General features: G+C 44.4%; 1 long non-coding RNA gene and 1 other non-coding gene across 3 annotated transcripts; both read left to right on the forward strand.

Annotated features, from left to right (window-relative positions):
• Positions 1-2289: 2289 nt before the first annotated feature.
• Positions 2290-2404, forward strand: LOC137324857 (U5 spliceosomal RNA). Its single transcript, XR_010963733.1, has one exon. It is a non-coding gene; the product is annotated as a U5 spliceosomal RNA (small nuclear RNA).
• A 6181-nt stretch (positions 2405-8585) lies between these two features.
• Positions 8586-24637, forward strand: LOC137324238 (uncharacterized). 2 transcript variants are annotated; one of them, XR_010963563.1, is made up of 3 exons: positions 8586-9118; positions 22538-22658; positions 24293-24637. It is a non-coding gene; the product is annotated as an uncharacterized lncRNA (long non-coding RNA). The 2 variants fall into 2 exon arrangements; XR_010963562.1 differs by lacking the exon at positions 8586-9118 and having other exon boundaries at positions 22457-22658.
• The last annotated feature ends 1513 nt before the right edge of the window (positions 24638-26150 follow it).

The raw sequence follows: 26150 nt of genomic DNA on the forward strand, positions 1-26150 counted from the left end.
GATGGGTTCCTCCTCCTCCTCGTCCTCCTCTTCCTCTTCGTCCTCATCCTCCTCAATGTTAATGGCAGATGTAGATGCTGAATGAGGGCATTGGGCCTCATCAACTGGAAACCCTCTCTGTTGCGCCATGTTGTGCAGGACACAACAAAGGACTATAATTCTACCTACTCTCACTGGTGCGTATTGAAGTGTTCCCCCAAACTGATCCAGGCACCAAAATCACATCTTCAGCAGTCCTATTGCATGTTCACTGACAGACCTGGTGGCATTGTGACTGTGGTTATATCGACGCTGTGCCTCAGTTGATGGGATTTCTCACAGGTGTCATGAGCCACGTGTGTAGGGGGTATCCCTTGTCTCTGAGGAGCCAGCCCTTAAGGCTGTTTGGTGTGTGGCAGAGGGCCAGGATGTTGGACTCCCTCAGAATGAATGAATCATGGCAGTTGCCAGGGAATCTGGCACACACATGATGAAATCTTTTCTGGCGGTCACAAATGAGCTGAGCGTTGGAGTGATATCCCTTTCTGTTGATGAATAATCTTGGCTCGTGTGGAGGTGCTTGGATTGCTACATGCGTGCAATGGATTGCACCCTGTACCCGTGGGAAGCCCAGCCACAGAGTGGAAACCCACTGTCCTCTCCGTCTGGCTGAGGTCATCCATGGGGAAGTTGACGTAGTGGGACGCCCTGCAAAACAAATCATCGGTGACCTGACTTATGCACTTGTGGGCAGGCGACTGAGAATCCCGCCAATATCACCAGTGGCGCCTGGAATGATCTGGAGGCGAGGAAGTTGAAGGCAGCGGTCACTTTAACTGCCACGGGTTGGAGGACCGTGAAACCCCTCTTTGACGCCACGATGCACTGATGGGGCGCAATCAAGGCCAACATCAAGAGGTTCTTCATCCTCAAAGGTGTTCAGAAGGTGAGATAGCGACAGAGTTACCACTTTGTCTGGAGGTTCAAGATGGACCCATGGTATCCCACAGGGACACCATGTACAAGCCCACAGACAAAAGGGGGAAGGACATCCCCAATGCTGCCCTGATCCTGATGGCCACCTTTGTGTGTGATCGTACCCCACCGCCTGTCCCAGGTGGAGAAGTTCCCGAAGAGAAACCCCTTCAACCACAAGGCCGTCATACAGTGGTCGGTACGGAATGTAGGGAAAGGAGGAGGAATGGAACCGATTGGGCAGTTCCCCAACCAGATGGTCGAAGCCATTTGGCAGAATGTCTCATCGCCGAAACTGACCAATAGGCACCAGGATGTAGCTTGGATAGAGGTGAAAAGGCCTTCCCAGTGCGGTCTTTCCAACATGCACGGAATCTCAGCGCCACAGCAAGCAGCCCTCGAGACTGCGGCAGGGGCGAGTCCGTCATCCACCACCTGGTGGACTGCCCCTTCACGCAGACGGTGTGGAGAGAGATGCGTTGGTATCTGTCTCGGTTCATCTCCAACAGCTCGGTAACACAGGACTCTGTGCTCTACGAGACAGGTCGCTGGAAAGACCATCAACTCGGTGAAGGAGGCCCTTTGGTCTGCTCGAAACCCACTGGTCTTCCAGCTGAAGGAGTTGTCCACGACCGAGTGTTGCCGATTCCAAGGCACACTCTAAAGTCCAGGAGTACGTGCTGCGGGTCGCACTGAAGTGAGGTCCAGCCTACGTAAAGGCTCTATGGGGAAAAGCCACCGTGTCAGACCAGCCCACCTTGTATTGTAATGTATTAGAAGATCTATACTGTGCTTTGAGTTGTAATAATGGGATTGTAGTCTGTACGATCTGTATCGTATTGCTTTGAATTGTAATTGTGACATTTACATTGAATTGTGTGTATGCTTAAATTTTATGAAATAAACTATATTTTGAAATAAAAAATAGGACCCATCCTCCCTTAAAAAGTTGGGGTTAAACTGCAAATACCAGACTCTAGACACTGGGATTCCCTGTCCTCGAGAAATTATGTGAAAAGTCACTTTGTGAATGAAAGAGCAGAAACAATAAACCTGGCGCCAACTGAGGCGCGCGGTAATTACAATCGTCAACAAGGGCGGCTGATGCCCCGCCCTCTAATTTGCATTACCAGAATGCTTTGCGAAAGGTAAAATTTTTAATCTTCTTTCTGTCGAAGATATTATGCGTTTTCAGATACTATTATAATAAAATCTGTTTCGGTTGACTTGCACTTCCTCTGGTGTTAATTATAACGATTGTCGATGGTGTCTCAATACAATGTAAAAGAGGTACGTGCTCTGTGGGTGAGAGTAGAGACGGTGATTTTATTCAGTACACTCTGGTTTCTCTTCAGATCGTATAAATCTTTCGCCTTTTACTAAAGATTTCCGTGGAGAGGAACACTCAGAGTTTTAAGTAATTTTTTGAGGCCCTACCTCTGGTGGGGCTTGTCTTCAAATTAATAACAGACTGTAATGAAGTAAAATTTTTGAGTTTGTTGTGTATATTCGTTATCACTGCTGCTCAGTGGACAATTATTTTTGGGGTTCTGCTACCAAGTGGCCAATTTGCCATTGAGGTGATGAGGGATAGTAGCAGAAGTTCTGAATAATCAATATGCACGCCCTGAGGAAGCTGCTGGTTCCATTATCTCCAGATGCTGCTTTGGACCTCAAGGCACTTTGTTCTTGCTGGAGACATGGACTATGTCATTGATGCAGCTGGACATCCAAAAGTGCTGACGGGATACTGGACAACACATTCAAGACGCTTTCAACAACCTGGAGATGGAGCGTCGTGAAGATATATTTGGTCCAGGCCAGACTGGTCCGTCTATTCCAGGATAGACGTCCTATTCGTGTCCCCAACGCTCAAGGTCAGATCCACCGACGTCCAGCCGGTGTTCTTCTCTGACCACTGCCTCTTACTGGCCGACTGTCAATCGCAGGAGGACCAGAGGACGGGCAGGGGAATATGGAAGGTGAACATGAGATTGTTGACCCCAGAGAACTTTGAGGAACTAAAGAGGGATTACTCATGTTGGAGAACTGTGAAACCCCTCTTCGACTCCACAGGAGAGACAGAGGGAAGTGACGCAGCTCCAGAAAAGCATGCAGGGTCTACTCCAGCTGCAGTCAATGGGGGTCGATGTCGAGGAGGAACTCAGAGAGCTGAAGGGCTAGCAAGCCTCGGTCTTCGCCTCCGAGGCCTCCAAGATCATCTTCCGGTCCAGAGTCCGCTCCGTGGAGCAGGACGAGACTTGCTCGCATTTCTTCTTTCAAAAGGTTCACAGAGAGAGCTCTGTGATCAGCAGCCTGAAGGAAGAGGACAGCTCGGTCACGTCCTCGCAGCCCGACATACTGAGGATCTGCAAATCCTTTTATGCCGGACTGTACGACGCAAAGCCCACAGACAGCGTGGCCTCCCAGTCCTTCTTGTCGTCTATCACGGAGGTTCTAGACGACAGCAAGCGGGAGAGTCTGGATCACCCGCTAACTCTGGACGAACTGACAAAGGCCGTCTGTTCCTTCGAGAAAAGTAGGACTCCCGGAAGCGATGGCTTACCGGTGGAGTTGTACTCGGCTCTGTGGGACTGGATAGGCCCAGACCTGCTGGAATTGTACGGGGGTATGCTTCTGGCAGGCAGCATGTCAGATTCCATGAGGAAAGGCATCATCACCCTCATCTACAAGCGGAAGGGAGAGGGAAGAAATCAAAAATTGGCGACCTATCTCACTACTTAACGTGGACTACAAAATCCTGTCCAAGGTGATCGCCAAACAGGTCAAGTCAGCGCTGGAGGTGGTGATCCACCCCGATCAGACCTGCGCTGTACCCGGCAGGAAGATCTCTGATACGATCGCCTACGTACAGGACAGGGGGGTGAACACCTGCCTGATCAGCCTGGACCAGGAGAAGGTGTTTGACAGAATATCCCACATGTACATGATGGACGTGCTCTCCAAAATGAGGTTTGGGAAGGGAATCCGCAATTGGATCCAACTGCTCCACACAGACATCAGTAGCGCCGTTTCAATCAATGGGTGGGAATCAGAAAGCTTTCCGATCAAATCTGGAGTCAGGCAGGGCTGTCCTCTCTCCTCCGTCGTGTTTGTGTACTGCATCGAACCCTTTGCCGAGTCCATCAGGAGGGATGCGGGCATAGGAGGGGTGATGATCCCAGGCAGCAGAGGCACTCAGGTCAAGGCCTCCCTGTACATGGATGACGTCACCGTCTTTTGCTCGGATCAGCTGTCGGTCCACAGATTGATGAGCATCTGCGACCAGTTCGAACTGGCCTCGGGGGCCAGGGTAAATCGTAGCAAGAGCGAGGCCATGTTCTTTGGGAACTGGACCGACCGATCCTTTGTCCTCTTCACCGTCAGGTCGGATTACCTGAAGGTGCTGGGGATCTGGTTCGGGGGGGCCGGGGCGTGCACCAAAAACTGGGAGGAGTGTATTGCCAAGGTCAAGCAGAAACTGGGACTGTGGGATCGACGATCCCTCTCGATCGTGGTCAAGAACCTGGTCATCAGGTGCGAGGTGCTCTTGGTGTTGCTGTACGTGGCGCAGGTCTGGCCCATACCTCGCTCCTGCGCCACGACAGTCACCCCAGCCATTTTCCACTTTGTCTGGAGATCAAAAGTGGACCGTGTCCGCAGGGACACGATGTACAAATCTCCAGAAAGAGGGGGGAAAGGCATGCCCAACGTGGCCCTCATCCTGAAGGCCACCTTTGTGTGCGGCTGCATCAAGCTGTGTGTAGACCCTCGGTACGCAAACACAAAGTGTCACTACGTGCTGACGTTCTATCTGTCCCCGGTGTTGTGAAGGATGGGCCTGGCCACGCTGCCACAGAACGCTCCGTCCAGTTGGACCGTTCCGCCCCACCTGTCCTTTGTTTATGCAAAAAAACACCTTTGACCACAAGGCGATCAGCAAGTGGTCCGCAAGTAACGTCCTCGAGACCCTGCAAGAAAAGGAGATGGTGGATTCTGTCGGTTGGTTCCACGAGCAGACTGTCAATGTCATTTCGCAGAACGCCTCATCGCCAGAGCTTTCAAACAAGCACCAAGACCTAGCTTGGCTGGTGGTGAGAAGGGCCCTTCCCGTCAGATCCTTCATGCACTCCCGGAGTCTCAGCGCCACCGCGTGCTGTCCCCAAGGAGGCTGCGGTGGGGTCGAGACTGTCACCCATCTCCTTATGGAATGTGCCTTTGCAAAGAAGGTCTGGAGAGAGATGCAGAGGTATCTGTCCAGGTTCGTCCCGAGCAGTTCCGTAACACAGGACTCTGTGCTCTACGGGCTGTTCCCGGGGACGCACAACGAGACAGACATCAACTGATGCTGGAAGACCATCAACTCAGTGAAAGACGCCCTTTGGTCTGCCTGAAACTTGCTGGTCTTCCAGTGCACGGAGCTGTCCTCGGCCGAGTGTTGCAAACTGGCACATTCCAAAGTCCAGGACTACGTGCTCAGGGACGCACTGAGGCTGGGTGCGGCCGCCGCAAAGGCTCTGTGAGGAAAGGCAACCATTTAGAGCCTTCCCGCCATTGTATACCGAGGGGCTGCAATCAGGGAAAAACCCCCTCGGGCAGAATGTAAAATTCAAATTGATGTAATGTACCTGTAATGAATCTGCAATGTACCTGTAATGAATCTATTATCAATAATCTGTATTGAGTGTAATGCAATGCGGCACCCTAGAGTGTCATGAACTGTAATTATGTACAATGCGTTCATTGAACTGTACTTGATGTAACCTGCAAATTGTATAATCTGTATTGTGTATGTTTGGAATGTAATATGATAACTATTATATGTATTGCTGCAAATTTTATGAACAAAGTATATTTTTTGAAAAAAAAGTATCCTTTCTACCTCAGCTAGCTTTATGGGCGTCCAGCTGATTGAACAGCAATTGGTCCAACTTTGGAGTTAGAGCCTGTGACGAACTTGTCGGACTCAGGGGCTGCTGTCTGTGACTCTGATTGGTACAGATTGGTAATTCACAGAACTCCTGGTTAATTTTAATGTGATCAGCTCCCCTGTGCTGCATAGACTGCAGAATGAAGAATAGGTAAAATCCTGGGTGGTGAGGTAATCTCCATTGAGCTCCAACAGATCGGTCTGACCCACTACAAGATCCCACAATCTGTCACAAGAACCATCCAGAACCTAATCTGAAAGCCCCACCTAATCGGAAACAGCCCCAAACAGGGAAAATACGGGGAGGAGAAGATTTAAAATCAGCAATGGAAACTGGGACCTGAGTCAGGAAGGAGAGGTGCCATTTAAATATCACAAGGGAAAGAACATAATGGTGGAATAGAGAAAAAATGTATGTGTAATACAACTGACATGTAGGTGAGAATTTTGGTTGATAGTAGCTTTGTCATGTTACCTTTCACGAGGATTGTGGATTCTTTTCAGGCTTTTGGTTATAATTTTGGGTTTAAGATTACGTTTGGCCTTTATCAGTTCTCTTAAGTCTTACGTCCAAATATATGTTTATCTATTGAAAAAAGTGGAAAAAGAGTTAACTATTTTGTATTGCAATGCAAAATATTATGGTTTAAGAAAACAACATGTTCTCAATCAAAAGGAACACAAAGTTAGTTGGTGAGCCGAGAACCATAAATCCAACTCTCATGTACAAGGTGGATATATATCATCTCAGCCCCAAGACATTGCTGCAGGAGTTCCTCAAGGCAGTGTCCGAGACCCAACCATCTTCAGCTGCTTCATCAATGACCTTCCCTCCATCATAAGGTCAGAAATGGGGATGTTCGCTGATGACTGCACAGTGTTCAGTTCCATTCGCAACCCCTCAGATAATGAAACAGTCTGTGCCCGCATGCAGCAAGACCTGGACAACATCCAGGCTTGGGCTGATAAGTGGCAAGTAACATTCGTGCCAGACAAGTGCCAGGCAATGACCATCTCCAACAAGACAGAGTCTAACCACCTCCCCTTGACATTCAATGGCATTATCATCGCCGAATCCCCTACAATCAACATCCTGGGGGTCACCATTGACCAGAAACTTAACTGGACCAGCCACATAAATACTGTGGCTACAAGAGCAGGTCAGAGGCTGGGTATTCTGCGGCGAGTGACTCACCTCCTGACTCCCCAAAGCCTTTCCACCATCTACATGACACAAGTCAGGAATATGATGGAATACTCTCCACTTGCCTGGATGAGTGCAGCTCCAACAACGCTCAAGAAGCTCGACACCATCCAGGACGAAGCAGCCCGCTTGATTGGGATCCCATCCACCACCCTGAACATTCACTCCCTTCACCACCGGCGCACAGTGGCTGCAGTGTGCACCATCCACAGGATGCACTGCAGCAACTTGCCAAGGCTTCTTCGAGAGCACCTCCCAAACCCACGACCTCTACCACCTAGAAGGACAAGGGTAGCAGGTACATGAGAACAACACCACCTGCACGTTCCCCTCCAAGTCACACACCATCCCGACTTGGAGGTATATGGACGTTCCTTCATCGTCGCTGGGTCAAAATCCTGGAACTCCCTTCCTACAAGCACTGTGGGAGAACCTTCACTACACGGACTGCAGTGGTTCAAGAAGGCGGCTCACCACCACCTTCTCAAGGGCAATTAGGGATGGGCAATAAATGCTGGCCTCGCCAGTGACGCCCACATCCCATGAATGAATAAAAAAAATATGACTTTTTGAAATTCATTTGCAGGATATGGGTGTCACTGGAAAGGCCAGCATTTATTGCCCATCCCTAATTACCCTTGAGAAGGTGGTGGTGAGCCGTCTTCTTGAACCGCTGCAGCCCATGTGGTGAAGGTTCTCCCACAGTGCTGTTAGGGAGGGAGTTCCAGGATTTTGACCCAGGGACGATGAAGGAACGGTGATATACGTCCAAGTCGGAATGGTGTGTGACTTGGAGGGGAACTTGGAGGTGATGGGGTTCCCATGCACCTGCTGCTCTTGTCCTTCCAGGTGGTGGAGGTTGTGGTTTTGGGAGGTGCTTTGATGGTGCTGATGGTGCTTTCATCTAAAACTCTCTCGTATAATCCTTTTTCTCATTTTTGCAGTTTTAATTTGATTTGTTGTTTTAAGGCAGGAAGATCCATCACTGTTAAAACACAATGGCGTTCTGTGGAATCTGGTGCAGTATTACATCGTATGTAATGGCATGGCATGTGGGCCGATTGCGGGCTTTAAGACTTTTCTTTGGTCTGCCTGAAGTCCCACTGTTCCATATATTAAAAAATTACTGCTGCGTGGACATGTCTTATTTGCAATTCAACACAATTTTAGGCTTTTTTAAGCAGTTAACATAGTTCTCCCTTTGTGAATCAACTGTGTAGGCAACATGCCAAAAGCTTGTCTTCCCATTGAAAACAATAGAAGCACAAGAGGGCAATAACCACAGAGCAGCATACACATTTATTAATGCCCTCTCATGGCCCCTCTGTTTTTAGTGGAAGATTATCAATTGGATGTAATGGAAGAAAACATTACATTTGGCCTTGACTAGTCTACTTTTTTTATGATGATGAGGGCTTTATCTTGTTTTCATTATTTTTCAAATGCTTTTTAGTCATTCAGTATGTGCACGCACACACATGAAGAACATACACCACACATTCCAGGAAGATCCCAGCTCTGCTCCCATGTCTGTTCTCAGTTAGCTGGATTCAGCAGAGGCCGGAGTAGGGGCATTAAATTTGTCTCAAGGCCCCTGGATTAGAGAGGGAAAATCAGCCAGCGTTCCTTCTTTTGATCGGCATTCTATGACTCTGTTAGTTGACTCATAAGCCCACCAGTGCAACCAGGGATAGGTAATAAATACTTCCTCGCCAGTCACCCACATCCCAGGAACAAGTTAAAAATAAAAGCCTGGTGGTGAGGACAAGACCAGACTTGGCTGCAATGCTGTTGCAGTTGAATAGCCTTCTGCCATTCTCTGTCAAGGTTGGTACATGAAGAATAGGCACTTGGATGAACTAATGGATGCATCTGGTCACCAAACGACACCTTGAGGAAAGCAGAGGAGGAGAGAAAATTGATGAAAGAAGGAAAAGGAAAATGCAAAACTTACCCTCAAGGTACTGGCATTGATCAAGAGTGGGATTCAAACCTGATCTGCTAAATGAGCATCACTGTTACAGCTTCAGGTATGGAGTGTGTGGGCTCGATAATAGGATATTTTTAGAGATAAATTATTTGCAGCAACTCATTAATGCTGTACTATAATTACATTTTTGGTTATCTTCCCTCAATAACAGTACAATTCCCTGCACTGAATGTGCCTGGCTTTTAATTCACTCTAAAGCAAAGAAATCAAAATAAAGTAATCCTTGGTCTATTGTTAATAGTTGTGGGATACTCTTGATGTGATTAGTTATCCTGGTGCCAGACTGTGCCAGGAAGGTTTGCAGTTATCTGGATGTAATCCGTTGCTACTTAAACAGCGAGATGAATCATCACTGACGATTCTTTGTTCTCTTTTGTTCAAACCACAGTATTCATCAGCAGATTTCAAAAACAGTGTAAGCACATTTGTGACCACAGTATGTAACAAAGAACGTTGTGCCTAGGAACTGATAACGATATCTTAGTATCACGTCTGGAAATTCTCAGCAGAGGCTTTTTTAAAAAAAGAAAGATTCCTGCCAGCTGCTGTTTTCACTCTGTTATCTAAATGAGTTTGGTGAAATGAATTGACTTTGTGTTGCAAACTGGAAGTGAAGGGTCAATTGTAAAAGATATTGAATGAAATTTCCCCAGAGGCTCAGTAGTGCAAGCACTATTTTCACTGCTTCAGCGCTATTTACCATTTTGAATATTGGCACAAGTTTCCCTTTAAAAATTGAGCCAGAGTTCATTCATATCCGCAGCGTTATTCAACTCAATGAGTACTTTAATTGAAGGGGGAGGGTATGTTGTTATTAATAGCAATGCACAAGGTATTTGTGTTTCAATCATTTTTGCACCAAGCCTGGCCATTAATTAAACCTTACTGCAGCTGGTCCTAATAATGGCCAAATCCATCGAAAAGAGCACAATAAACACCAGCATGCAGTCACATCCTGACAATGGAGAGAAGAGATGACGCGTGTGGCAGCTGCTGCCATGGAGAGGCGGAGGAGGTCACATCCTTTGCTGTGGGTTTATTCGACCCACTGGAGTTTCTTGGCTATTTGAGAAAAACAAATTGGATGTCAATCTAGCCCAAGGAAGCAAATTATATTTTGTCTCTGTGTAGAGTTGCATGAGGAGTTAGAGTTTTACAGTTTTAGACTTGCCTGCAGCTGTGAAGCTGATGACAACTCTAAACATCTATGCACGATGAGTTCTGAAGATCACTCTGACATCCAAAAATCCACAGGGTGCAGGAACATCACTTAAGTTACTACTGTGTATTTTCAAGCAGGCTGGCCATTGCCTTAGTTTTACCTTGATCTCGGAGCACCAAATATCAACGCAGCAACCTTTCATACCAATGTTGATTTTCCTAAGATCTTAATTGCATTTGGTTACATAAATGTGGAACTACCTTTCCCCTTGGTGAACAGAGTTGCAAAAATTCAGGTTTATTTTGGCTGGGAAGGCAATTTTTTGCTGTCACCAAGATGAAGAATGTCAGCGTTAGGGAGTGGAACACTTTTCCAAATTTTGCATCCACACAGTGTTGTCGTGCAGCTCAGGTATAGCATGTTAGAGGTGGAATTACACTCCCTCTATAAGGTGCCTTAACATTCTCCCCACCCTCCATCTCCCACAGTAAGATTGCAAACTTAGTGCCAAATTATATGTAGTTTTGCCCTGTGGGCCCATACCAACCAGGAACTGGGTTGAGACACATTACACACACAACCAATACAACTGACAGTAAGAAAGGACTTCCATCTTATTAGTGTGGGCTAGATTCTAAACCAGGCATCAGAAGTGAAGAGCTGTATTCTAATCCATTGCACTACCCAGTCTTTGTAAAATTAGAATTCAGTTAATATGCAGGTGGTGTGTTAAGATAAAAAAATACTTTTGTATACATAATGACTAATTACCTGGAATTCCATCATGGTTTCTTCATTGTGTTCCAATCCTCAGTATTTCAAAGATTTAAGATGAACGCGGTGCTACCAAGAATACGGGGATTCCTGTATTTGACAGGAACTTGCTCCCTACTGGAAAAAAACCAGCACACTCCACTACCCCAAAGTGCAGTAGGTGTGTTCTTTTGAGGTTGATGTAAGGCATATTGTTAGGGCAGACTGAGGGAATTCTGCTCTGCATCTAACCATGTTGTACCTGGGAGTGCTGAGTATTAACCTTGTAGCTGAAGTGGAAAAGTATTCCAGCCTCCAGCTAGACATCCTTCACCTTGATGAGCACAACCATTTATAAACAGGTGCGTTTTAGAAGTTTGCAACAAAAGGGGAAAATATTGTAAAATATATTCAAAATATGGCATTGCAGATGATACAAAACTTGGCAATGTAGTAAATAGTGAGGAGGATAGTAGCGGATTTCAGGAGGACATAGACAGACTATGTGAAATGGGCAGACACTTGGCAGATGCAATTTAATGTGGATAAGTGTGAAGTGATGCATTTTGGGAGGAACAACATGGAAAGACAGTATAATCTAAATGGCACTATTTTGAGGGGGGTGCAAGAGCGGAGGGACATGGGGGTGCTTATTCACAAATTTTTGAAGGTAAGTTGATAAGGCAGTTAAGAAAGCGTAAGGGATACATAGCTTTGTAAATAAGGGGCATTGAATACAAAAACAAGGAAGTCGTGCTGAATATTTATAAATCACTGGTTAGGCCTCAGCTGGAGTATTGTGTACAATTCTGGGAACCACACTTTAGGAAGGATGTCAAGGCCTTGGAGAGGGTGCAGAGGAGGTTTACCAGGATGATACCAGGGATGAGAGACTTCAGTTATATGGAGAGATTGGAGAAGCTGGGATTGTTCTCCTTAGAGCAGAGAAGGTTAAGGGGAGACCTAATAGAGGTTTTCAAAATAATGAGGGGTTTTGATGGAGCAAGTAGAGAGAAACTGTTTCCCCCTGGCAAGTGGGTCAGTAACCAGAGGTCATAGATTTAAAATAATTGGCAAAAGAACTAGAAGGGAAATGAGGAGAATTTTTTTCACTCGGAAGGTTGTTAAGATTTGGAAAGCACTACCTGAAAGGGTGGTGGAAGCAGATTTCATAGAAACTTTCAAAAGGCAATTGGACATGTATTTGAAGAGGACTAATTTGCAGGGTTATGGGGAAAAAGCTGAGGTGTGGCACTAGATTGGACAGGTCTGTCAAAGACAGATCGAAAGGCCTCCTTCTGTGCTGTAAGATTCTATGGGGGTTAAATTGGACAAGGCCAATAATCGAGCGCAGGTAGCATGATCTGCGACTAACCCGCGCCCGGTGCTTCCAGCGTAGGCAGGACGAGACGTTTGTCCGGCCTGAGTACTTACCTGGCAGCAGCGTTAAAAACCAGGCCCGACACAAGGATTCAAGGAAATGTGCACTTTCCACCCGCAGAGGAAGCCCGAATCTCTTAAATGAAGGATGTCTCTTAAAGGTAGCAGGTACCTGTTATTTGCTGAAAATAACGGTCTGCTGTCTGCACGGAGTCTGAACGGAGATCAGACATTGCACACGTGAAATACAGATGCAGGTCCCGTTCCTATGTTTACAAACTGATGAATTATGTTAAAACATTGACTAAAGGTTGCGCACTACTAAATCCCACATCCTCCAATCTGCATGCCAGACCTCACCAATCTGCCGATCTGAGTTTGTAACAGGCCTGCGAGAGTGCATGCACCAAGGTTCTCTGATGATGCACTCGAGGCCTTGGTGCAAGAGGTGGGCAGAATGAAGAACCTCCTATATCCGCAGAGGGGGAGGTGGGTGGCAAGAGGCCCTCAAGACATATGCTCAAAAAGCAGTGGGAGGCAGTAGGGAACGAAGTCAATGCCAGGCGCATAACACCATGAACACGGATGCAGTGCAGGAAGAAGTTCAATGCTTTGACACGAGTGGTCAAGGTGAGTGAGGTCAACTGTCAAGTGGCGTCTCCTACCAACTGCACCACGCACTACACCCCCCATCACCCACATACCAATAAACTCTTTCCATCAGTACTCAACTCTGCCAATCAGATGCTTCCTCTCACCCTTACACATTACCGCTGCTGCAAGCCGCCCACCCACAACTCACAGGCCACACACACTGGCAGCTATTCAACCAGACACATCACCCAGACATGTCCCACTTTCTTGAAGGAGAAGGTGGTGCATAACAGGAGGCAGCAAGTGGCAGTGGCATTTAGCCCCTTGAGCCTGTTCAGCCATTCAATGAGATCATGGTTGACCTGTGACCTAACTCCATATTCCCGCCTTAGCCCCATATCCCTTAATACCCTTAGTTCACAGAAATCTATCAATCTCAGATTTAAAATTCACAATTGAGCTAGCATCAACTGCCATCTGTAGAAGAGCGTTCCAAGTTTCTCCCACCCTTTGCGTATAGAAGCGTTTCCTAACTTCACGTCCTGGCTCTAAATGTTAGGCTATGAGCCCTCATCCTAGTATTCAAGTCTAGGAGACCTCCAAAAACAGTTAAAAATGCATCAGCAGCCAGAAGCAATAATCCAGCAACTAACCTGCATGGTCCCTTTAAAAGCGCTGGTGGGGGGGGGTCCTCCAGGCACTCTAATGTTCAGATGGTCACAGTTAAGACTGTGCATTGAGTGGAGCGTTAAGTCCCAAAATGGTGTCTATCACTTTAAATCAATGTTGCACACTGATTGAATCCATTTTCTCTTACTTTACATGCTGCTGGCATTCGTTATTTGCGCATGCGCGAATACCTACACCAAGATGGCGCCTGGCGCATGTCACGCTAGAAACGTGCGTGCGTAGCCAAGGCGCCATCTTGGCACTTCGAGAGGCCGCATAGCGCCGAAACAACGAGCACTAGTCGGTCCAATTTCTAGCCGCATGACTCTAAGGTGCTTAGAGGCTCTTACCAGAATTGGTCTTGGTGGTGAAGGTTTCAGAGGCTAGGTTGGCATTTCTAAAGAACTGGGAAACTCATTCGAAGAAAAAGTGTTTCCCTCTCAGCAAAGTCTCTGCGGTGTCCTCAGGTGATGTTTCATAACATGCGCTTGTGGAATTGACAATCTTTCTCTTGTAGCCCCAGGCTGTTTCCTCCTTCTCCTATCTACATCTCCAGGGTCCAAATTCTTCCCTGTCTTCTTACAAACTTTATTATGGCATTTGCAACAGTTTGCATGGTCTTCATGAGACAGATGACCGTACCCTGAAACTGCCTTTAAACTGCAAAATGATACTGCATTGAAGTTTGCAAGTAGCCTAAGTATATTTAGCCAAGCAAATTGTTTCAGTTGTCAGGCACCTGATTACACTGGTCCACAATCAAGCATTCTCCCCCCCCCCCCCCCCCCCGTGGTTTAGGGATATTGTTAATCAGAGTTCTTTGGATCCTCTGGTAGCCAACTTGGTGAGGTTAAGATGAGTTTTGTGACCACTGCAGCTGATGTGACACTTCACCCTGAGTTTGACCCTCTTAAAGGGACTGAAATTCTGCTCTGGGCACATTGGTGGTGCTAGTGCATTTTGTCCAGAGCATTTTGCACTGCTCGTGTACAGTGGGGACGTCCATGCATTTTCTATTGTCCCCTCATTTAAGTATTGTTAATACATTCCCAGAGCAATTTGCATCATGTACCGGGAGCACAGAGGTTGGGATTTCCTGGTCAGGAGCAGAAATATGCTGGTGCAACTGCTTAAAGTGACACCTGCACTTTCTGTTGGCTGCAAAGTTTGAAATTCAGCATTTTCTGCCATGTCTTGTGCTGAGATGAGACAAGAGACTGCTAATATGCAGCAGGCAGGCAGAACAGCTTATATGAGGCAAAATGTCTTAAATGGTAAGATCCAGAAGTAAAGTTGCAACCAAACAAAAGGGAACAAATAAAAACATCCAATCCAAAGAAACAAGCAATAGTGCAATGTCAAGAAACCAAATATGCCCCAAAAATTAGAACTGTATTAATCTCATCAAAAGGTCAATTTGGACAATTTCAAAGCCATTTTTTATGGCTGTGTACTTACAAGAGTGAGCTTCAGCACTGGCTTCAAGACAAAGGTGTAATGCACTGGAATACTAGGGGACAGCAAGAACACAACTGCTGGGCATGCCCCAAATGCTCTAATAAAGTTTATGCCAGGGACAGCACAAGCCTCTTGTGCCCCAGCATTGCCCCATTGGAAAACTCAAGGCTAATGTAAATCAGTACAAAATGGGCACAAGGCCAAAGATTCTAATTCTCCACTCCCTCTTTGTCCGACATATGCCTGTGCCACTGGGAGCGGAATTTCAGTCCCAAACTTCATAACACAGATTCAAATTCTAATACTTATTACCAAAGATTGTTTTGATTTCTAACTTAACCAAAGAAATCGTAGAGGCAAAAACAAAAACAGAGGAAAAACATTAGGCCAATTTAGGAAAAACCTCCCTGACCTCTGAATGCAATCAAGTGAACTCCAGAAGACTGCAGTAACTGGTAACACTAGTCCCACCTACCTTCTATAATGAGAAGTCTTTCATTCGCAGCAAATAGTCCAGTTTTCCTTTGAAGGCCTGAAGTGAATCCATACTCACTGTACATTCTGCAATCTATTCTAGAAGTTGATGACTCTGTGTGAAAATAGTACTTCCTGGCATCTAACCTAACTCTATGCTTTTGTGTTTTGTACTGATGGCCCCTCGTCCTACCCAACCTATCCAGCTCAAATAACCTATTGACCTGAACAGAATCTATCCCCGTCATCATTTTAAAGACTTCAGTCATATCCCCTGTGGGTTTTTTTCCTGAGTCTGTCCTGGTAACTAAGGACCTGAAATTTGGTATAATTTTGATTGACCTCCTCCAGACCTTCTCCGAGGTGTCGATATCCTCCATCATGTAAGGAGATCAGAGATCAAAATTGGGCATAGTATTCTAGATGGGGCTGTACTGAAGTCTTATGCAAGGTATATCTTGTAATAAATAAATGACCTGGACTTGAGCATAGGGAGTACAATTTCGAAGTTTGTGGATGATACAAAACTTGGCAACGTAGTGAATAGTGAGTAGGATAGTATCAGACTTCAGGAGGACATAGACAGACTGGTGGATTGGGCAATTTAATGTGGGTAAGTGTGAAGTGATGCATATGGCCATATAATCTAAATCGTACTATTTTGAGGGGGGGTGCAAGAGCAGAGGGACCTGGGGGTGCATATTCACAAATCTTTGAAGGTGGCAAGGCAAGTTGATAAGGCAGTTAAGAAAGCGTATGGGATACTTGGCTTTGTAAATAGGGGCATTGAATACAAAAACAAGGAAGTCATGCTAAATCTTTACAAATCACTGGTTAGGCCTCAGCTGGAATATTGTGTACAATTCTGGACACCACACTTTAGGAAGGATGTCAAGGCCTTGGCAAGGGTACAGAGGAGGTTTGCCAGGATGGTACCAGGGTTGAGAGACTTCAGTTATATGGAGAGATTGGAGAAGCTAGGATTGTTCTCCTTAGAGCAGAGAAGGTTAAGGGGAGACCTAATAGAGGTTTTCAAAATTATGAGGGGTTTTGATGGAGCAAGTAGGGAGAAACTATTTCCTCTGGCAAATGAGTCAGTAACCAGAGGTCATAGATTTAAAATACTTCGCAAAAGAACTAGAGGGAAAACAAGGAGAATTTTTTTCACACAGAGAGTTGTTAAGATATGGAATGCACTACCTGAAAAGGTGGTGGAAGCAGATTCCATAGGAACTTTCAAAAGTATTGTGAATATATAGACGGTTTGCTTGACCACTTAGTGAGCCCCTGCTCCACCACTCACTTCCGGTTCCAAAAGACCGAGTCAACCTCAATTGGTTACAGTGGCACATACTTTATTACGAAGAACAATTTAATACACTCAGTATTTAAGCAGCAGTTTACAAGATGGAAACTGGAGATATATTACTCGCTTCCACTCTGGGTAGAGCTCGTGCCTTGGCCTCTCACCTCTTGCGGTCCTCGCGGCCCCCACCCTCTTGCATCCCGCAGATCCTGCCTTCTGCAGACTTCTTTGCTTCTTCCAACATGGGCGTTAGGCTCCTGCCAGCACATCCGCCTTAACTCTAGTCTGCTGCTCCTGAGGGATCCTCTATGCTCAGCCTTTGTTTGAGCTGTGTCTTTATACACTGTTTAGCAGGAAGTCCTGTGGTGAGCTGACTAAACATCCTCAGCACAGATAGTGAGGCCAGTAGTAGCCCATCAGCTTGACAAAAGGGATCCCGACTGGGCGGCACCTGACCTGACATCATCGACTTGCTGAGACAATGGCAAGACACTTAACTTCATCAAAAGATGACGGGCTAGTGATGCTACCTTGCTCAGGACAATGGCAAGGCACTTAACCTCATCAGTATGTATGACTTTTTATCTCTCTGGGGAAAGGCGGCTCGCCCATTCCCAGTCATCTCAAACAAAGAGTGAGCTGTGGGTTTAGAATACACCTCTCCCCCGCTGACCACCTTAATATACTGAGTGTCTGTGGCTATCCCTAGTAAAAGTCCCTGATATAGACTTATAATTTGTACAATATGTGTGGTTATATACTAAATGTATTTCATGATAACATAGATTGCGTAAAAACAATTCTTTGATACTTATTCCACTTTTAGCACACACCTGCATAGTCTAACAAAAGGCAATTGGACATGTATTTGAAGAGGATTAATTTGCAGGATTATGGGGAAAAAGCTGGAGTGTGGGACTAAATTGGACTGCTCTTTCAAAAGAGCTGGCACAGACACGGTGGGTCGAATGGCCTCCTTCTGTGTTGTAAGATTCTATGGTAATTATATTTCTGGTTTTGTATTTAACTGTTCTAGCTATACATGCTAATACCCTCCTCACTTTATCTGCAGTGTAGCAGTATTGGTCATGAACCTTCAGTGTTTTATAAACAATGACACAAGGGGACTTTCCTGGTGCCAATTCATTATTCATAAATATTACAATGTGTGAAATATTAAAGTTTATTAATATTTAAATTACCATTTTAAATTGTGTGTACCGTGTAATGAAATTCACATCTCGCATTTCAGTCTTGGATAAAGTGGACCCTGCAGCCCAGTGTAAGACAGTGGGAGGTAGCTTCTCCAGTGGCTTAGTTGGTAAAGGCATTGACTCAGATTTTGCCGTCAAAATAACGGTGAGGCTAATGGCGCTCACCGTTATTTAAGCATAAATGGTACAGCAACTTCAGGCGAGGAACAGGTATGCAGTTAAACATGGATATCCAAAAGTTGCTGTCCGAGTTGCGCCACTCCACCGTTAGCTTCACGAGAACGGCATCTAGCTCGCTGTCTGCCTCAACATTGAAATGCATTGAATGGCAAGAAGTTGCTGTATTTGCGTGGTAGATATGAACTAAACTCCCCACAGAAAGTTAAGTCTTGTCATGTCAAGCGCAAGTACCCTTTTAACAATGTGATAACTGGTAATTACTGCCAGTCAACCTCTACTGCCCTGAAAATTAACTATTACAAGTGTGGACTCTCATTCCTTCAGGTATTAATTGATGTGTGAGATTTTTAAAATGACAATTTTTAAATTTTGTTTTTACTGTTCCTTTCTGTCTCTTTTTTTTCTCTCTGTTAATCCAATCATTTGTTCTCCCTTTATTTCTCTTTCTGTACCTGATTTGACATTGAATTCATCCACTCTAATTTACACTTCCTTCTCAGTCCTTGCGCTGTTTATTTCACAGTCCTTCAATGTGATCGGTTAAGGAGATGCACAGTTGCTTGCCCTGTTCGCTCACGTCCCAGATGCCCTGTTACCCTCGCTGTGCCATTATCAGCTCGCACTTTCAGCAACTTGCCACACAAAAAAATTAAAAACGTAAACGTGCAAGGGCAAGTCTAACTAATGGCAGATGCCGTTAGATGCCCTGCTACAGCAAAATCTGGACCAATATATAACTGAGCCACACCAAACAGAAGGTTCCAGGTTTGATTTCTCGTCTGTGCTGGACTTCCTGATCTCAGCCAGGTGGCAGTAGGGGTGCTACATTTGGCCTTAGTCCCCTTGGGCTAGGGAGGGGAAAAGCAGCTAGCCCAGATTGTTATCCAGAGACAAGCGATGGAAAGTACAAATATAGATGTTAGGCAAGAACAGGATCAAGATCAGCTATGGTGGCCCCACAGTTAAATGCTTGCTGACACTCATGTTTGGCTTCACATATAAAGAATGGTCTCTTGGGCAAAGCTCTAGGGATGACTAGCCCCCATAAATAGCACACATCAGCAGAGGTAAATGCCTTTAGGAGATGAGGAACTGAAAAAACTGGCAAAAAAAAGCCTGTACATTTTGGATAAAGAAAGACAGTGGAACATGTTGACCCACAATTTGACCCGGATAATACAATTTTAGCGTCGCTCAAAAAAGTCTGGTTAAATTGAATTAGATCCACTACTAATATTTGTCTTAAGTGGTGCTTTATGAAATTTTCACTATTGCGTTAAGGTTGTGTTTAACAATATGTGGATGATACGGAGTAGAGGTAATTACTATAAGTGTTTGATTACCACCAATGATGACGTGCCACAGGCAGCAGTTGATGTGCTCATGGGACAATCCAGCCACAATTAGTCTCAATCATATTAATTATAAGTGGCTTCTGTGAATCTCCTGCTACCTCTATTTTTTTTCCCTGCAGGAACGTAAACCTCTATATGTGCATTAGGTTTGCAAATCACTATTGATTTGGTACCAGAGCTGAATCTGGGAAGCCACAGATTAAAAAAAGGGTAGTTGATCGAATTCAGTTTACTCTGTTTTGAACTGAATGTGACCTCTATGTTGGAGTGGGTAGGAAGATCTCTGACATAAATTGGACTTTAGGCCGACAATGGTGAAAATTAAATAGTAGCTTGCATGTCAAAACATTGTTGTTCTATAACCAACATCTGTTTCTACTTATTGTGAACAGCTGAAGAGAAAAAAATGCATGGAACCCACTTCAAAGCTCTTTTTTGTCAGTCTACAACATGAAGACACTAAATCTTCAGTTTTACATTCAGTTGTCAAGCTACTGCAGTCTGAAAATGATTCATTCTCTCCCCCCATAGAATGAGAAATCAAACTTACTTAATGCATTTAATAATATATGGGAATATGAAAAATAATTTACTGTTCAAGTAACTCGAAGTTGTGCCCATAAAAAAATTTGGCCATCATACATGTTATAGTATACAATAATGTTTAGCTGGAATAAAGTCTACATTGGTAGTTTTGGAGATACACTGGCCTAGGTTTTACAATCATAATGCTAACTGTAACCCATGGGTTACCATCAGTGTTATGATTGGAAAACCTAGGCCAATGTACATAGGACTTTTTCCAAATGGATATTCTTATTCTTAGTGAGGAATGTCAGTGCCGGGGGAATTGAGCATTTTTCCACTTTTGGCAGGGAGGAAAGTGACTAGGAAAAGAGGTTTAAGGGGGAAGTTCAAGAGTGTGGGGCCAAGGTCGCCACGACTGAGGAAAGCTGGGGAGGCGGAGGAAGGGGGAGGGATACACAGGAGTCAAGAGTCGGATAAACATAGGGCACAAACTGGGACGTAGAGCCAGAAAAGATTTGTTGAAATAGTTGGAGCATGGCCATGGAGGGACTTATAGTCTTATAGACTTATAGAAGTAACATTCGCGCCAGACAGGTGCCAGGCAATGACCATTTCCAACAAGAGAGAATCCAATCACCTCCCCTTGACATTCAATGGCATTACCATTGCCAAATCCCTCACCATCAACATCCTGGGGGTCACCATTGACCAGAAACTTAACTGGACCAGCCACATAAATACTGTGGCTACAAGAGCAGGTCAGAGGCTGGATATTCTGTGGCGAGTGACTCACCTCCTGACTCCCCAAAGCCTTTCCACCATCTACAAGGCACAAGCCAGGAGTGTGATGGAATACTCTCCACTTGCCTGGATGAGTGCAGCTCCAACAACACTCAAGAAGCTCGACACCATCCAAGATAAAGCAGCCCGCTTGAGTAGCACTCCATCCACCACCCTAAACATTCACTCCCTCCACCACCGGCGCACTGTGGCTGCAGTGTGTACCATCTACAGGATGCACTGCAGCAACTCGCCAAGGCTTCTTCGAGAGCACCTCCCAAACCCGCGACCTCTACCACCTAGAAGGACAAGGACAGCAGGCACATGGGAACAACACCACCTGCACGTTCCCCTCCAAGTCACACACCATCCCGACTTAGAAATATATTGACGTTCCTTCATCGTCGCTGGGTCAAAATCCTGGAACTCCCTACCTAACAGCACTGTGGGAGAACCTTCACCACACAGACTGCAGTGGTTCAAGAAGGCGGCTCACCACCACCTTCCCAAGGACAATTAGGGATGGGCAATAAATGCCGGCCTCGCCAGCGACGCCTACATCCCATGAATGAATATTAAAAAAAAATAAATAAGGACAAAGATTTTGAGTTAGTGAATTGGAAACAGGCAGCCAGTGGATGTCAACGGTATTGGGCGAGCGAGACCTAGTGAGGCAGTGGAGTTTGGACAAGTTGGCATTTGTATAGGGATGAATTTGGGAGGTCGGTAAGGAGAGTGTTCAAGAAGTCCAGTCTTGAGATAATTAAAGCATGGATAAGAATTTCAATGTTAGAGGGGGTGAGATGGGGCAAAGTTAAGCAATGTTGCAGGGTGGAAGTATGCTGTCTTGGTAAAATATTGGTACCAGAATGATACTGATGTATTATTTTTGGAGCGGTGAGACGACAGCATGGAATTATACTACTTATTCACATTGCCTTTGAGCCACAGAAAGGAGAGCACTTTAACTGCATATGAGTTCTGCTTAATGGCCTCCAACTAAGTGAAAGTTCTGGTTGCGAAACAGCTGTTGGGATGGTCAGTTCCTTTCTTGCACGAGAAACTTCAAGAGACCACCTGAGTTCCTGGAAATGGTGGGCTGATGGTGCTGATGCCACCAGACCACCTTTATCAGGTAGTGTCGCTTTGCTAAGCACTGAATTGACGTGAGCTTGTTGGAGTTATATTGAAGTAATCTAGTGTATCAGTGTGCTATCAATATGATGTAAAAAGCTTCTTTACACCAATGCAAGAGGAACAGTATAAATGCAAAAAAGAACTCCTAGGTCAGATATAGCAGTGCCAGATGCAGAGTGAATTTGCTTTTACTTTGTCCCAACATTGTGCCTTAATCCAGCCCTCATATAAGCACTAGTGTGAGTAACACAGAATTGGCTTATAATCAACTGTAGATTTTATTCTTCTGGAAACTTCACAGCAATGACATCACAACAACCTTTAAAGGAGGACTGCTAGTGAGGAGAGAGAAGAGTCAAGGCTCTTTTATACTTGGCCGTCCTGTAGTTCAAATCATAGCAGTGTAATGTGCTTGCATCTGCTCCCCGCATTTACGTTGCTAAAACTGAGTCCCTTATCCCATCGGCAGAATCATGTTGCACAGAATTTGCCTTCTCATGATGGGGACCAGAGAAACTCCAAATTTAAGATCATCTTCATATGCAAGTAACAAGATGTTTACGTGACACAATGACATATTTTCAAACAAGGTATGTAACTGCATGGTGTATTTTTGCCTAATTTTTTTCCTATGAAGGTGGTGTCCTTGATTTACCTTTTTGTGAGTATCAGTGCAGTGCTGTCACCTGTCACTTTAACATGCAAATCCACTAGGAACTATATATGCAGTAGCTCAAAAACTATAAACTCATTCACCTCAGTTTGTTTTCATTTTTATTTTATTACTATCTTAAACAGGAAAGGTTTCAACCCATCGACAGAACCACAACCCCACTAATGAAAAAGTAAAAACTGTTTTCAACAAGAAACTTGTCTTCAGCTTCTTAACTCAAACAGCTTTCAGATACGGATTCAGTCGAGCTTCACTCTTAGATTTATGACGCGTATCTGAACCCTTTGATTAAATTACAGGCTTGCAATTACTCCTTGCTATTCATTACTCTGTATCTTAAGACTTACACTATACTTAGCCACTGCTTATTGACGGGTACTTATTTTTAATGAGAAACATAAGTGAAGGGCTAACGCTGTAGTGGAGGACACCACCAAAGTTGTATGAGTACGCGACAGAGTGAGATAAAATATGGGGGGTAATTTTCCGAGATTGTTTTGCCAGCAGGGAAACCCACCCACTGAAAGCTGTTCACGACTTTCTGTCCATTAATTGTGAATGAAAAATCATGGACAGCAAACCTGTAATTTTCCAATATTTACTGCTGGCAATGTGAACTTGTAAAATTCCCTCCTTAAAATGGTATTTTAGGTGAGTTTTAAAGCCATGTAGAAAGAAGAGGACTGAGAGGGGTAAATGATGATGTTAATTATAGAACATGTTAATGGGACAAACTTTTATTAGCTAAGGATTCAACCATGCTTTGATGGGGTATCCAAGCATTGTGCTGTGTGCCATGGGCCATTATACAATGAATTTTGTTTTTAGTTGGACAAAGCAATGTGAAGTTGCTCTATTTTTAGGCATCAAAACTGATGAGGCTGTTGGCCTTATGTTGTATAGAATCATAGAATCATAGAAGTTTACAACATACAATTATGTTGTAATTTCTCCAGATGTTTTGTAAAATTATGAAACAAGTTAACATGCAGATAGCGATGTGGTCTATGAAGAAAAGGGTAAATCTCTTATAATTTTATAACTTCCTCAAATAAAGAACTGTAAACATTCGGTCGAGCTGGTTGTTTAAGGAAGGCTTCTCTTATTCTGAAATTCTTATCATGTATTCATGATATCAAAGAAGAGCAGGGGAGTTCTCCCAAGTGTCCTGGCCAGTATTTATCCCTCAACCAACATCACTAAGACAGGTTATCTGGTCATGATCACATTGCTGTTTGTGGGACCCAGCTGTGCACAAATTGGCTGCTACGATTCCTACATTACAACAGTGACCATACTTCAAAAGTACTTCATTGGCTGTAAAGCACTTTGAGACATCCCGAGGTCATGAAAGGCGCTATATAAATGCAAGTCTTTCTTTTGTTTTCTTTTATTCTCAGATCAAGCAGAATTTTTCTGTAGGGTTTAAGAGACATTTCAGGCAAGGAAACATGTTACAATGTTTGTATTTGATTGACTATATTTATTTGCTTTATATGGAAAAAAATATTTTCATATACTTGTATTGAATTCCATTTAATCTCTCCTCAGGACCCTCTCTTGGGCAGGAATCTTAGACTCCAATTCAAAGAAAGGACTGAAAACGATGGAGATTTCCATGGCCTCTACCAGTACCACTCAGGTGAAGCCTCTGCTGAGCATGGCAAGCTGCAGAATAAAACTTCCTCTGCCCTGCCCTAGCAATACGCCTTCTCCCTAACCTCAGAAGTGGAGATGCAGGTGAATGTCTGGAAATCTTTGAACGATTATCTGTAATCACCAGGTATTGTTCTCTGAATATAAATGCGAAACGTTCAAGGATTTCCTGACATTCACCTGACGAAGGAGGAAGCCTCCGAAAGCTTGCGATTTTCAAATAAAATTGTTGGACTATAACCTGGTGTTGTAAGATTGTTTACATTTGTTAACCTCAGAAGAGTATCCCTACTGCATTTCCATTTCTCACAACAGCCATCTCTCTGACTGAGAGTGCCAATACTGAAATGTTATGATCAGTTTTGTGCAGTGGAGATACACCTACTAAAAACTCATTTCCAGAAAAACCTTTAGAACTGAGAAATAAGGGAAACTTTAATCACATTAGTCTGGGATGGATTAATAATGGCTGCATGTTAGGTGGTTCTTTACCTCTCAGAGAATAGTAGACCTATGAAACAGGTTGCTGGCTCGTGCAGTGAACGCTGATTTGCTGTATACCTTCAAGAGAGAGCTGGACCTGTTTCTGGCTGGGGAGGAGATCAAGAGGTAGATATCCTGTAATATAAGTCAGGGTCAATGTGGTCTCCTGGACTAGTTTCGATCGCTTAAAGGGGTCGGACAGGAATTTTCCAAATTTTTCCCCCTTAATTGTCTTAGGGTTTTTAATCTGCTTTTTCTCCTCTCCTAAGAGATTACATGTTTCCGGGTGGGGTAGGGAGTGTGTGTATAGCGATGCATAAGGCATCCCGATTGTATGGGTCAAACTAAATGGACCAGTTGGTCGTTTCCTGTCTGACATTTTCATATGATTGTATGTAAAACAAGTCCCAGAAATGAAAATGGGTTAACCTGCTACAGCAGCCAATTGATAAGTGTGATCATTTAATTCATTGCTCACCTACTATCTGCATGGTACGGCACCAGTAAGAATGATTATAGGTGCAGGCTTTCATTTATCCTTTTCTTCCAAAATATGATCACTCTCTACAATACATTGTTAATTGTGTTTAACAAATATAAGTTGGGGTGTGACAAACTTTCAGATCTTTAAAACCACACTGCTTGAGAGCTCAGTATATATCCTGTCGTATACAGAGGCAGTGCATGACCAGTAAGTATTTTATATTATACCAATACAATTAATCACCAGATCCAAACCTCCCACAAAGTCACATTGTAATGTACTCATTTATTTGAAACAAAAATCTCTATTTTCTGACAAACTTTCATTTTAAAACAAATGAATGAAAAAAAATCAAATTTACCAACATTGCTACTCTAATAATCAGTTCAATAAAAACTGGAAGCAAATCAACATAACCTGTAAAACCATTAAAATTAGTTTATGTTGAATCATAAATCTGAGGGGGAGGTCAAGGGCAATTAGGGATGGGCACTAAATGCCTGCCTCGCCAGCAATGCCCACATCCCATGAACGAATAAAAAAAAATCAGAACTGATAATACATTTGAAATAATGTCTAAGATGTTGTGATCTCAAGAAATGGCAAGTCATGTGTACAATCTGCAAGCTTATTTTTCATTTCTCCCCTAAGTTATTTTTGTTGTTTTCTCCCCTTCCCCGTCTATTTATCACCCCCCTATCCGAGGCCAGGAGGGCAGACCACCTGCTCCCAGGTCTCTGAAAGTGCTGGAAGAGTGCTCAAGGTGACTCTGCCACCAAATAATTT

Source organism: Heptranchias perlo, chromosome 8 (genome assembly GCF_035084215.1).
Source record: "Heptranchias perlo isolate sHepPer1 chromosome 8, sHepPer1.hap1, whole genome shotgun sequence".
In the NCBI taxonomy this organism is placed as follows: Eukaryota; Metazoa; Chordata; class Chondrichthyes; order Hexanchiformes; family Hexanchidae; genus Heptranchias; species Heptranchias perlo.